Raw genomic sequence first — 13,522 nt, 5'->3', positions numbered from 1 at the left:
TTTCTTCAAAGACTTGAGTTTTTTATCTTAGCCAACCTTTCACAGGTTGGTTAGAATCTGACCAATATTCTGATTTATATTTTGTGGCTATTAAGGGTGTTGGACATTTATTTCTTTCTTCAGCCATTCCTCAGTTTGTCTTTTTTAGCTCAATGGTTTACTGATTTGATTTGATCTTATATCTAGCCCTTTGCTAAAGTTCTTTATATAGCTAGAGATTAACCCTCTAAAGGATTTTGATTGGTGGTTGCTTTTATCATCTTGCAAAAATTTGATATTTTGACACTTTCCTTTCCAATTTGTAAACTTTGAAATTTTGTGAAGGTACCTTTTTGTTCTTCAATTACTTAGCTAACATAAGCCATTGTATTCTGTTCAGGAAGAAAAATTCCCTTGCTGTCCCTGATTTTAGTGGGATTTCCACAGTTTCTCTTCTATTTTTTTGATGTTGGTTTTTATGTGGACATTGATGCAGTAAACTGCTTTTTACTATGTTTAAGAATGGACCTTGAATTTGATTCTTCTAAGACTTTTCCATTTAACCAGAATCCATTTTGTTTAAAATGAAATCCTCTTTCCATTGGATTTTTCACGAGTTTGATTATGACCATGGATTACATTGGTTCATTTCTGGGTCTATTGATTCCATGCTTGCATCCCTGGTATGTACCAATTGATCATGGTGAATTTTTTTTAATGTGTTCTATTCAGTTTTGCAAGAACTTTATTCAAATATTTTTCATCAATTATTCATGAGGAAATTGATTTTTCAAGTATCTTGAATTTTTTTTGCCATTTTGAATTTGATTTCTCTTTATAACTCTATAAAGGCTTGAAAGGAATTTTGATGGGGATTGTTTTTCTATTTCTTTTGATTTTGTGGATATTAATCCTGCCAATCCATGAGCATGGAAGAGGTTTTCTTCTGAAGATCTTCCTCAATTTCTTTCATTCAAACCCATCTTGGGTTTTTCTTTTTCTTTTTTTTTTTTTTTTTTTTTTTTGGTTGGAAGACTTTTTATACTATTTCTATTTCTTTAGGGAAGGGACTGTTTAGATTTTATTTGATCCTTTTAACTTTCTCACCTGGTTTGTCCTTTGAGGAAAATTTGTCCATTTTATCTAGATATTTGCTAAAGTTTTTATTGAGTATAGGCTTTGTAGTATTTTCTGGTTACTTTTTTTGTCATCTGCAAATTCTGTTTTATTCTTCCTTTCCTGATTTATTTAATTTGGATTCTGTTTTGTTATCTAATTACTCTGGCTAGGGTCTTCAATACTATATTCAATTTCTCAAAGAACCAGATCAGGTTTTGCCTGATCTCTTTTTAGTTCTTTTTAGTTTCTCTCCATTTATTTGATTTCACCTCTGGCTTGCCTTTCCTGCCATCTACTATTTTGGGTGGATTTGAGTTCCTTTCTTTCTATAACATTTTTTTTTATCATGAAGGGGTGTTGAATTTTTAGTCATATGTTTTCTCAATTTAATTTTTTGGAATGATTATGAGCTTTTGTTCTTTCTCTTGGCACTTTTTCATTGTATCCCTAAAGTTTGAAATGTTGTACCTTCATTTTCATTAAATTCTAAAAAGTCTTTAATTTCTTCCTTTATCTCTTTCTTGATCAAGTTGTCATGGAGTACAGCATTGTTCAGCTTCCATGTGTATGTGTGCTTTCTGTGGTTTTGGTGTTATTGAAAACCAGCCTTACTCCATGGTGATCTGATAAGATACATGGGATTACTTCAATCTTCTTGTATCTATTGAGGCCTGTTTGGTGACCAATTATGTGGTCAGTTTTGGAGAAGGTACCATGAGGTTCTGAGAAGAACGCATGTTCTTTTGTTTTAGGATGAAATGTTCTATAGATATCTTCTAAATATATTTGGTTCATAACTTCTGTTAGTTTCACTGTGTCTCTGTTTACTTTCTGTTTTCAAGATACGGACATTGAGTTGAGTGGTGTTTTGAAGTCTCCCACTATTTTTGTGGGTGGTACAATGTATGCTTTGAACTATAGTAAAGGTTTTGGGGTTTTTGTGATTCCCTTGCATTTGGAGCATAGATATTCAGAATTGAGAGTTCATCTTGCTAAATTTTTCCTTTGATGAGTATAAAGTATGCTTCTTTAACTTTTTTTGATAACTTTTGGTTGAAAGTTGATTTTATTCAATATTAGAACAGCTATTCAAGCTTGTTTCTGGGGACCATTTGCTTGGAAATTTTTTCCCCAGCCTTTTACTCTGAGGTAGTGTCTGTTTTTGTCACTGAGGTGCATTTCCTATATGTAGCAAAATTCTGGATATTGTTGTAGAATTCTATCAGACCTTCAAAGAAAACCTCATACCAATAATCTTCAAGCTATTCCACAAAATAGAAATAGAAGAAACACTACCCAGTTTGTTTTTGAAGCCACAGTTATGCTTATACCTACATCACACAAAGACCCAACAAATAACAATAACTTCAGACCAATTTCTCTCATGAATATCGATGCAAAAATATTCAATACAATTGTTGCAAACTGTATCCAAAAAAGCATGAAATTGATCATTCAGCCATGACCAAATAGGCTTAATGCCAGGGATGCAAACATGGTTCAATATACGAAAATTCACCAATGTATTCCACTATATAAACAAATTCAAGAAAAAAAACCAGATGATCATTCAATAGATGCTGAGAAAGCATTTTACAAAATTCAACACCACTTCATGATAAAAGCCCTGGAAAGATCAGGAATTCAAGGCCCATACCTAACATAGTAAAAGCAATATATAGCAAGCCAGTAGCCAACATCAAACTAAATGGAAAGCAACTTGAAGCAATCCCACTAAAATCAGGGACTAGACAAGGCTTCCCACTCTCTCCCTACCTATTCAAAATAATACTTAAAGTCCTAGCCAGAGAAATTAGACAACAAAAATAGCTCATAAAGATATAGATTGGACAGGGAGAAGTCAAAATATTACTATTTGCAGATGATATGATAGTATACTTAAATGACCCCAAAAATTCCACCGGAGAACTCTTACAGCTCAGAAACAACTTTAGCCAAGTGGCTGGACATAAAATTAACTCAAATAAATCAATAGCCTTCCTCCGTTCAAAGGATAAACATACTGAGCAAGAAATTGGGGAAAGGGCACCCTTCACAATAGCCACAGAAAATATAAATACCTTGGTGTGACTCTAACCAAGCAAGTGAAAGATCTGTATGACAAGAACTTCAAGTCTATGAAGCAAGGAATTGAGGAAGAGCTCAGAAAATGAACAGATCTCCCATGCTCATGGATTGGCAGGATTAATATCATTAAAATGGCTGTCTTTTCAAAAGCAATCTATAGATTAAATGCAATCCCCATCAAAATTCCAACTCAATTCTTCATAGAGTTAGAAAGAGCAATTTTCAAATTCATTTGTAATAACAAACACCCCAGGATAGTGAAAATTACATTCAACAATAAAAGAACTTCTGGGGAAATCACCAACCCTGACTTCAACCAGGATTACAGAACAATAGTCATAAAGAAAACTGCACGATATTGGCACAGAGATAGGCAAGTCAATCAATGGATTAGAATTGAAAACCCAGAAATGAACCCACACACCTATCGTCACTTGATTTTTGACAAAGCTAAAACCATACAATGTAAAAAGGACCAAATTTTCAACAAATTGTGCTGGTTCAACTGGAGATCAGCATGTAAAGGAATACAAATTGACCCATTCTTACATCTGTGTACAAAGCCAAGTCCAAATGGACTAAGGACCTCCACATAAAACCAGATACATTGAGACTAATAGAAGAGAAAGTGGGGAAGACCTTCAAACACATAGGCACAGGGAAAGTTTCCTTAACAGAATATATGGCTTATGTTCTAAGATCAAGAATCAACAAACGGGACTTCATGAAATTGCAAAGCTTCTGTAAGGCAAAGGACACTGTCAATAGGACAATCTTTTTGAAAACTTTTGGTTGAAAGTTGATTTTATTCGATATTGGAATGGCTACTCCAGCTTGTTTCTTTGGACCATTTGCTTGAAAAGTTGTTTTCCAGCCTTCTGTTCTGAGGTAGTGTCTGTCTTTGTCTCTGAGGTGTGTTTCCTGCATGCAGCAAAACATGGTTCCTCTTTATGTATTGTCTGTTAATCTATGCCTTTTTATTGGGGAATTGAGTCCATTGATGTTAACAGATATTAAGGAATAGTGATTGTTGCTTACTGCTATTGTTGTTGTTAGAGTTGGTATTATGCTTGTGTGGCTATCTTCTTTTGGTTTGTTGCAAGAAGATTGCTTTCTTGCTTTTTCTATAGCGTAATTTCCCTCCTTCTGTTGGAGTTTTCCATCTATTATCCTTCGTAGGGCTGGATTTGTAGAAAGATATTGTGTAAATTTGGTTATGTCCTGGAATATCTTAGTTTCTTCATCTACAGTTAGTGAGAGTTTTGGTGGATATAGTAGCCTGAGCTGACATTTGTTTTCTCTTAGGGTCTGTATGACATCTGCCCAGGATCTTCTAGTTTTCATAGTCTCTGTTGAGAAGTCTGGTGTAATTCTGATAGGTCTGCCTTTATACATTACTTGACCTTTTTCCCTTAATGCTTTTAATATTCTTTCTTTGTTTTGTGCATTTTGTGTTTTGACTATTTGTGACAGGAGGAATTTCTTTTCTTGTCCAATCTATTTGGAATTTTGTCGGCTTCTTGTATGTTCATGGGCATCTCTTTCTTTAGGTTTGGGAAGTTTTCCTCTATAATTTTGTGGAATATATTTACTGGAAATCTCTCCTTTCTTCTATATCTATTATCCTTTTTCTTGGTCTTCTCATTGTGTCCGGGAAGTTTTGGGTTAGGAACTTTTTGCTTTCTGCATTTTCTTTGATTAATGTGTCAATGTTTTCTATGGTTATCTTCTGCACTTGGGGTTCTCTCTTCAGTCTCTTGTATTCTGTTGGTGATGCTTGCTTCTGTGACTACTGATCTCTTGTCCTAGGTTTTCTGTCTCCATGGATTTTTTTTCTCTTTGTGATTTCTTTCTCTTTTTTCATCTTTATTAATTTGAGTATTATTTACATTTTGATTGTTATTCCCTTTCCAGATTTCTGGGCCATATCCCCCTAACCCTTCCCCCTCCCCTGCTATCTGGGTGTTCCCCTCCCCATCCTACCCCAATTACCATGTCCCCACAACAATCACATTCACCGGGGGTTCAGTTTTGGCAGGACCAAGGGCTTCCCCTGGCACTGGTGCTCTTACTAGGCTATTCATTACTACCTATGAGGTTGGAGTCCAGGGTCAGTCCATGTATAGTCTTTGGGTAGTGGCTTAGTCCCTGGAAGCTCTGGTTGGTTGGCATTGTCGTTCATATGGGGTCTCAAGCCCCTTCAAGCTTTTCCAGTTCTTAATCTGATTCCTTCAACAGGGGTCCCATTCTCAGTTCAGTTGTTTGTGATGGCATTCACCTATGTATTTGCTGTATTCTGGCTGTGTCTCTCAGGAGAGATCTACATCTGGTTCCTGTTGGCCTGCACTGTCTTTGCTTCCTCCATCTTATCTAGTTTGCTGGCTGTATATGTATGGGCCGCATGTGGGGCAGGCTCTGAATGGCTGTTCCTTCTTCCTCTGTTCTAAACTTTGCCTCCCTATTCCCTCCCAAGGGTATTCTTGTTCCCCTTTTAAAGGAGTGAACCATTCGCATTTTGGTCATCCTTCTTGAGTTTCATGTGTTCTGTGCATCTAGGTAATTCGAACATTTGGACTAATATCCACTTATCAAGGAGTGAATACGATGTGTGTTTTTCTGTGATTGAGTTAGCTCACTCAGGATGATATTTTATAGTTCCATCCATTTGCCTATGAATTTCATGAAATCATTGTTTTTGATAGCTGAGTAATATTCCATTGTGTAAATGGACCACATTTTCTGTATCCATTCCTCTGTTGAAGGGCACCTAAGTTTTTTCCAGCTTCTGCCTATTATAAATAAGGCTGCTATTAACATAGTGGAGCATGTGTCTTTGTTGTATGTTGGGGCATCTTTTGGGTATATGTCCAAGAGCGGTATAGCTGGGTCGTCAGGTAGTTCAATGTCCAATTTTGTGAGGAACTTCCAGACTGATTTCACGAATGGTTGTACCAGTCTGTAATCCCACCAACAATGGAGGAATGTTCCTCTTTCTCCACATCCTCGCTGGCATTTGCTTTGACCTGAGTTTTTGACCTTAGCCATTCTCACTGGTGTGAGGTGAAATCTCAGGGTTGTTTTGATTTGCATTTCCCTTATGACTAAAGATGTTGAACATTTCTTTAGGTGTGTCTCAGCCATTCGGCATTCCTCAGCTGTGAATTCTTTGTTTAGCTCTGAACCCCATTTTTAATAGGGTTATTTGTCTCCCTGCAGTCTAACTTCTTGAGTTCTTTGTATATTTTGGATATAAGCCCTCTATAAGTTGTAGGATTGGTAAAGATCTTTTCCCACTCTGTTGGTTGCCATTTTGTCCTAACCACAATGTCCTTTGCCTTACAGAAGCTTTGCATTTTTATGAGATCCCATTTGTCCATTCTTGATCTTAGAGCATAAGCCATGGGTGTTTAGTTCAGGAAATTTTTTCCAGTGCCCATGTGTTCAAGATGTTTCCCCACTTTTTCTTCTATTACTTTGGCATATCTGGTTTGATGTGGAGGCCCTTGATCCACTTGGACTTAAGCTTTGTACAGAGTGATAAGCATGGATCGATCTGCATTCTTCTACATGTTGCCCTCCAGTTGAACCAGCACCATTTTGCTGAAAATGCTATCTCATTTCCATTGGATGGTTTTTGCTCCTTGTCTCTTCCTTTGGTTTTCTATACCTATTATCCTTAGGTTTGATCTTCTCATTGAGTCCTGGATTTCCTGTATGTATTGGACCAGTAGCTTTTTCTGTTTTACATTATCTTTTACAGTTGTGTCAATGATTTCTATGGAATCTTCTGCTCCTGAGATTCCCTCTTCTATCTCTTGTATGCTGTTGGTGATGCTTTCCAGTGCCCATGTGTTCAGATGCTTCCCTAGTTTTTTCTTCTATTAGTTTGAGTGTGTCTGGTTTGATGTGGAGGTCCTTGATCCACTTGGACTTAAGCTTTGTACAGGGTGATAAGCATGGATTGATCTGCATTCTTCTACATGTTGACCTCCAGTTGAACCACACCATTTGCTGAAAATGCTATCTTTTTTCCATTGGATGGTTTTGGCTCCTTTGTCAAAAACAAGTGACCATAGGTGTGTGGGTTCATTTCTGGGTCTTCAATTCTGTTCCATTGGTCTATCTGTCTGTCTCTGTACCAATACCATGCAGTTTTTATCGCTATTGCTCTGTAATACTGCTTGAGTTCAGGGATAGTGATTCCTCCTGAAGTCCTTTTATTGTTGAGGATAGCTTTAGCTATCCTGGGTTTTTTGTTATTCCAGATGAATTTGCAAATTGTTCTGTCTAACTCTTTGAAGAATTGGATTGGTATTTTGATGGGGATTGCATTGAATCTGTAGATTGCTTTTGGTAAAATGGCCATTTTTACTATATTAATCCTGCCAATCCATGAGCATGGGAGATCTTTCCATCTTCTGAGGTCTTCTTCAATTTCTTTTTTCAGTGTCTTGAAGTTCTTATTGTACAGATCTTTTACTTGCTTGGTTAAAGTCACACCGAGGTACTTTATATTATTCGGGTCTATTATGAAGGGTGTCGTTTCCCAAATTTCTTTCTCGGCTTGTTTCTCTTCTGTGTAGAGGAAGGCTACTGATTTATTTGAGTTAATTTTATACCCAGCCACCTTGCTGAAGTTGTTTATCAGCTTTAGTAGTTCTCTGGTGGAACTTTTGGGATCACTTAAATGTACTATCATATCATCTGCAAATAGTGATATTTTGACTTCTTCTTTTCCGATCTGTATCCCCTTGACCTCCTTTTGTTGTCTGATTGCTCTGGCTAGAACTTCAAGAACTATATTGAATAAGTAGGGAGAGAGTGGGCAGCCTTGTCTAGTCCCTGATTTTAGTGGGATTGCTTCAAGTTTCTCTCCATTTACTTTAATGTTAGCAACTGGTTTTTGCTGTATATAGCTTTACTATGTTTAGGTATGGGCCTTGAATTCCTATTCTTTCCAGGACTTTTATCATGAAGGGGTGTTGAATTTTGTCAAATGCTTTCTCAGCATCTAATGAAATGATCATGTGGTTTTTGTTCTTTCAGTTTGTTTATATAATGGATCACGTTGATGGTTTTCCAGTATTAAACCATCCCTGCATGCCTGGGATGAAACCTACTTGATCATGGTGGATGATTGTTTTGATGCGCTCTTGGATTCGGTTTGCCAGAATTTTATTGAGTATTTTTGCGTCGATATTCATAAGGGAAATTGGTCTGAAGTTCTCTTTCTTTGGGGTCTTTGTGTGGTTTATGTATAAGAGTAATTGTGGCTTCATAGAAGGAATTCGGTAGAGCTCCATCAGTTTCAATTGTGTGGAATAGTTTGGATAATATTGGTATGAGGTCTTCTCTGAAGGTCTGATAGAATTCTGCACTAAACCCATCTGGACCTGGGCTCTTTTTGGTTGGGAGACCTTTAATGACTGCTTCTATTTCCTTAGGAGTTATGGGGCTGTTTAACTGGTTTATCTGTTCCTGATTTAACTTCGGTGCCTGGTATCTGTCTAGGAAATTGTCCATTTCCTGTAGATTTTCAAGTTTTGTTGAATATAGGCTTTTATAGTAAGATCTGATGATTTTTTGAATTTCCTCTGAATCTGTAGTTATGTCTCCCTTTTCATTTCTGATTTTCTTAATTTGGACACACTCTAAGGGTTTATCTATCTTGTTGATTTTCTCAAAGAACCAACTTTTGGTTCTGTTGATTCTTTCTATGGTCCTTTTTTTGTTTCTACTTGGTTGATTTCAGCTCTGAGTTTGATTATTTCCTGCCTTCTCCCTCCTGGGTGTATTTGCTTCTTTTTTTGTTCTAGAGCTTTTAGGTGTGCTGTCAAGCTGCTGACATATGCTCTTTCCTGTTTCTTTCTGCAGGCACTCAGCGCTATGAGTTTTCCTCTTAGCACAGCTTTCATCGTGTCCCATAAGTTTGGGTATGTTGTACCTTCATTTTCATTAAATTCTAAAAACTTTTTAATTTCTTTCTTTATTTCTTCCTTGACCAGGTTATCATTGAGTAGAGCATTGTTCAATTTCCACGTATATGTGGGCGTTCTTCCCTTATTGTTATTGAAGACCAGCTTTAGGCCGTGGTGGTCCGATAGCACACATGGGATTATTTCTATCTTTCTGTACCTGTTGAGGCCCGTTTTTTGACCAATTATATGGTCAATTTTGGAGAAAGTACCATGAGGAGCTGAGAAGAAGGTATATCCTTTTGCATTAGGGTAGAACGTTCTATAAATATCCGTTAAGTCCATTTTGCTCATGACTTCTCTTAGTCTGTCTACGTCTCTGTTTAATTTCTGTTTCCATGATCTGTCCATTGATGAGAGTGGGGTGTTGAAGTCTCCTACTACTATTGTGTGAGGTGCAATGTGTGCTTTGAGCTTTAGTAAGGTTTCTTTTACGTATGTAGGTGCCCTTGTATTTTTGGCATAGATATTTAGGATTGAGAGTTCATCTTGGTGGATTTTTCCTTTGATAAATATAAAGTGTCCTTCCTTATCTTTTTTGATGACTTTTAGTTGAAAATTGACTTTATTTGATATTAGAATGGTTACTCCAGCTTGCTTCTTCCGACCATTTGCTTGGAAAGTTGTTTTCCAGCCTTTCACTCTGAGGTAGTGTCTGTCTTTGTCTCTGAGGTGTGTTTCCTGTAGGCAGCAGAATGCAGGGTCCTCGTTGCGTATCCAGTTTGTTAATCTATGTCTTTTTATTGGGGAGTTGAGGCCATTGATGTTGAGAGATATTAAGGAATAGTGATTATTGCTTCCTGTTATATTCATATTTGGATGTGTTATGTTTATGTGCTTTTTCTTCTCTTTGTTTTGTTGCCAAGACGATTAGTTTCTTGCCTCTTCTTGGGTATAGCTTGCCTCCTTATGTTGGGCTTTACCATTTATTATCCTTTGTAGTGCTGGGATTTGTAGAAAGATATTGTGTAAATTTGGTTTGTCATGGAATATCTTGGTTTCTCCATCTATGTTAATTGAGAGTTTTGCAGGATACAGTAGCCTGGGCTGGCATTTGTGTTCTCTTAGGGTCTGTATGACATCAGTCCAGGATCTTCTGGCCTTCATAGTTTCTGGCGAAAAGTCTGGTGTGATTCTGATAGGTCTGCCTTTATATGTTACTTGACCTTTTCCCTTACTGCTTTTTAATATTCTTTCTTTATTTTTGCGTTTTGTGTTTGGACTATTATGTGATGGGAGGTGTTTCTTTTCTGGTCCAATCTATTTGGAGTTCTGTAGGCTTCTTGTATGCCTATGGGTATCTCGTTTTTTAGGTTAGGGAAGTTTTCTTCTATGATTTTGTTGAAGATATTTACTGGTCCTTTGAGCTAGGAGTCTTCACTCTCTTCTATACCTATTATCCTTAGGTTTGATCTTCTCATTGAGTCCTGGATTTCCTGTATGTTTTGGACCAGTAGCTTTTTCCGCTTTACATTATCTTTGACAGTTGAGTCAATGATTTCTATGGAATCTTCTGCTCCTGAGATTCTCTCTTCCATCTCTTGTATTCTGTTGGTAAAGCTTGTATCTACAGCTCCTTGTCTCTTCTTTTGGTTTTCTATATCCAGGGTTGTTTCCATGTGTTCTTTCTTGATTGCTTCTATTTCCATTTTTAATTCCTTCCACTGTTTGATTGTGTTTTCCTGGAATTCTTTCAGGGATTTTTGTGTCTCCTCTCTATGGGCTTCTACTTGTTTATTTATGTTTTCCTGGAATTCTTTCAGGCATTTTTGCGATTCCTCTCTGTAGGCTTCTACTTGTTCTCTAAGGGAGTTCATCATGTCTTTCTTGAAGTTCTCCAGCATCATGGTCAAATATGATTTTGAATCTAGATCTTGCTTTTCTGGTGTGTTTGGATATTCCATGTTTGTTTTGATGGGAGAATTGGGCTCCGATGGTGCCATGTAGTCTTGGTTTCTGTTGCTTGGGTTCCTGCGCTTGCCTCTCGCCATCAAGTTATCTCTAGTGTTACTTTGTTCTGCTATTTCTGACAGTGGCTAGACTGTCCTATAGGCCTGTGTGTCAGGAGTGCTGTAGACCTGTTTTCCTCTCTTTCAGTCAGTTATGGGGACAGAGTGTTCTGCTTTCGGGCGTGTAGTTTTTCCTTTCTACAGGTCTTCAGCTGTTCCTGTGGACTTGTGCCTTGAGTTCACCAGGCAGGTCACTTGCAGCAGAAAAGTTGGTCTTACCTGTGGTCCCGAGGCTCAAGTTCGCTCGTGGGGTGCTGCCCACGGGCTCTCCGGGAGGCAGCAGCGACCAGGAAGATCTCGCCACCCCTTCCGGGAGCCTCCGTGCACCAGGGTTCCAGATGGATTCTGGTGCTCCTCTGGAATCAGTAATGTGTGCAGAGAGCAGTCTCTTCTGGTTTACGGTGAGGCGTGTCTGCCTCTCTGAAGGTTTAGCTCTCCCTCCCACAGGATTTGGGTGCAGAGAACTGTTTATCCGGTCTGTTTCCTTCAGGTTCGGGGGTGTCTCAGGCAGGGCTCCTGCACGCTCCTGGCCCTCCCACAGGAACCCAGAGGCCTTGTACAGTTTCCTCTTGGGCCAGGGATGTGGGCAGGGGTGGGCAGTGTTGGTGGTCTCTTCAGCTCTGCAGCCTCAGGAGTGCCCACCTGACCAGGCGGTAAGGTCTGTCTCCCACGGGGTCTGGGAGCAGAGAGCTGCTGCGGGCCGGGATCCACGGGTGTGGGACTTCCGGTAAACACAGGACGTGCCCGGTCCTAGAGGAATTCTGCCTCTGTTTGTCCCGATTCCACCAGGCAAGTCACTTGCAGCAGATAAGTTAGTCTTACCTGTGGTCCCGAGGCTCAAGTTCGCTCTCGGGGTGCTGCCCACGGGCTCTCCGCGGCGGCAGCGACCAGGAAGATCTGCGCCGCCCCTTCCGGGAGCCTCCGTGCACCAGGGTTCCAGATGGATTCTGGTGCTTTCCTCTGGAATCAGTAATGTGTGCAGAGAGCAGTCTCTTCTGGTTTCGCAGGCGTGTCTGCCTCTCTGAAGGTTTAGCTCTCCCTCCCACGAGATTTGGGTGCAGAGAACTGTTTATCCGGTATGTTTCCTTCAGGTTCCGGCGGTGTCTCAGGCAGGGCTCCTGCCGCTCTCTATTTCCATTTTTAATTCCTTCAACTGTTTGATTGTGTTTTCCTGGAATTCTTTCAGGGATATTTGTGATTCCTCTCTATAGGCTTCTACTTGTTTATTTATGTTTTCCTGCGTTTCTCTAAGGGAGTTCTTTGTCTTTCTTGAAGTCCTCCATCATCATGAACAAATGTGATTTAAAATCAAGATCTTGCTTTTCTGGTGTGTTTGGATATTCAGTGTTTGCTTTGGTGGGAGAATTGGGCTCTGATGATGCCATGTAGTCTTGGTTTCTGTTGCTTGGGTTCCTGCACTTGCCTCTCACCATCAGGTTATCTCTGATGTTACCTGTTCTGCTATTTCTGACAGTGGCTAGACCATCCTATAGGCCTGTGTGTCAGAAGTGCTATAGACCTGTTTTCCTTTTTTCTTTCAGTCTGTTATGGGAACAGAGTATTCCACTTTCAGGCGTGTAGTCTTTCCTGTCTACTGGTCTTCAGCTGTTACTGTGGGCGTGTGTCTTGAGTTCACCTGGCAGGTCACTTGGAGCAGAAAAGTTGATCTTACCTCTGTTCCCTGGCCTGAAGTTGCTCCTGTGGGTCTGTGTTTGAGCTCTCCATGAGGGCGGCAACCAGAAGGACCTGCCCCACCTTTTGTCTGGCCCCTGTGCACAGGGTTCCCAGATGGCGTTAGGTGTTTTCCTCTAGAGTCAGAAATGTGGGCAGAGTGTTGTCTCTTCTGGCTTCCCAGGTGTGTCCATCCCTCTGAAGGTTTAGATATCCCTCCCACAGGATTTGGGTGCAGGGAGCCATTGACCGGGTCCCTTCAGATCTGGGTGGTGTCTGGACAGCAGGGTACCTGCCACTTGAGTGCCCCTATCTTCCTGTTCCCAGAGGCCCTATACAGTTTCCTCTTGGGCCAGATATGTGGGCAGTGGTGGGCAGTGCTGGGAATCTCTCCTGCCCTGAAGTTAGAAGTGCCCACCTGTCTGGGCGGTGAGCTCTCTCTCCCACAGGATTTGGGAGCAGAGAGCTGTGAGACTGAATCAGCGAAGTTTGGACCCTAGCTAAAAATTGGAAGTGTCCGGTCCCAGAGGAATTTTGCCTCTGTATGTCCTGAGTCCACCAGACAGGTCGCTTGGAGCAGAAAAGTTGGTCTTACCTCTGGTCCCCAGCCCTAAGCCACTCCTGTGGGGCTGCGTTTGACCTCTCCCTCTTTGTGATTTCTTTATTGTCTCTAATTCCATT

The sequence above is a fragment of the Rattus rattus genome, chromosome 15 (genome assembly GCF_011064425.1).
Source record: "Rattus rattus isolate New Zealand chromosome 15, Rrattus_CSIRO_v1, whole genome shotgun sequence".
NCBI lineage: Eukaryota > Metazoa > Chordata > Mammalia > Rodentia > Muridae > Rattus > Rattus rattus.
The sequence above is the reverse complement of the archived record's forward strand: the minus strand, read 5'-3'. Positions refer to the sequence as shown.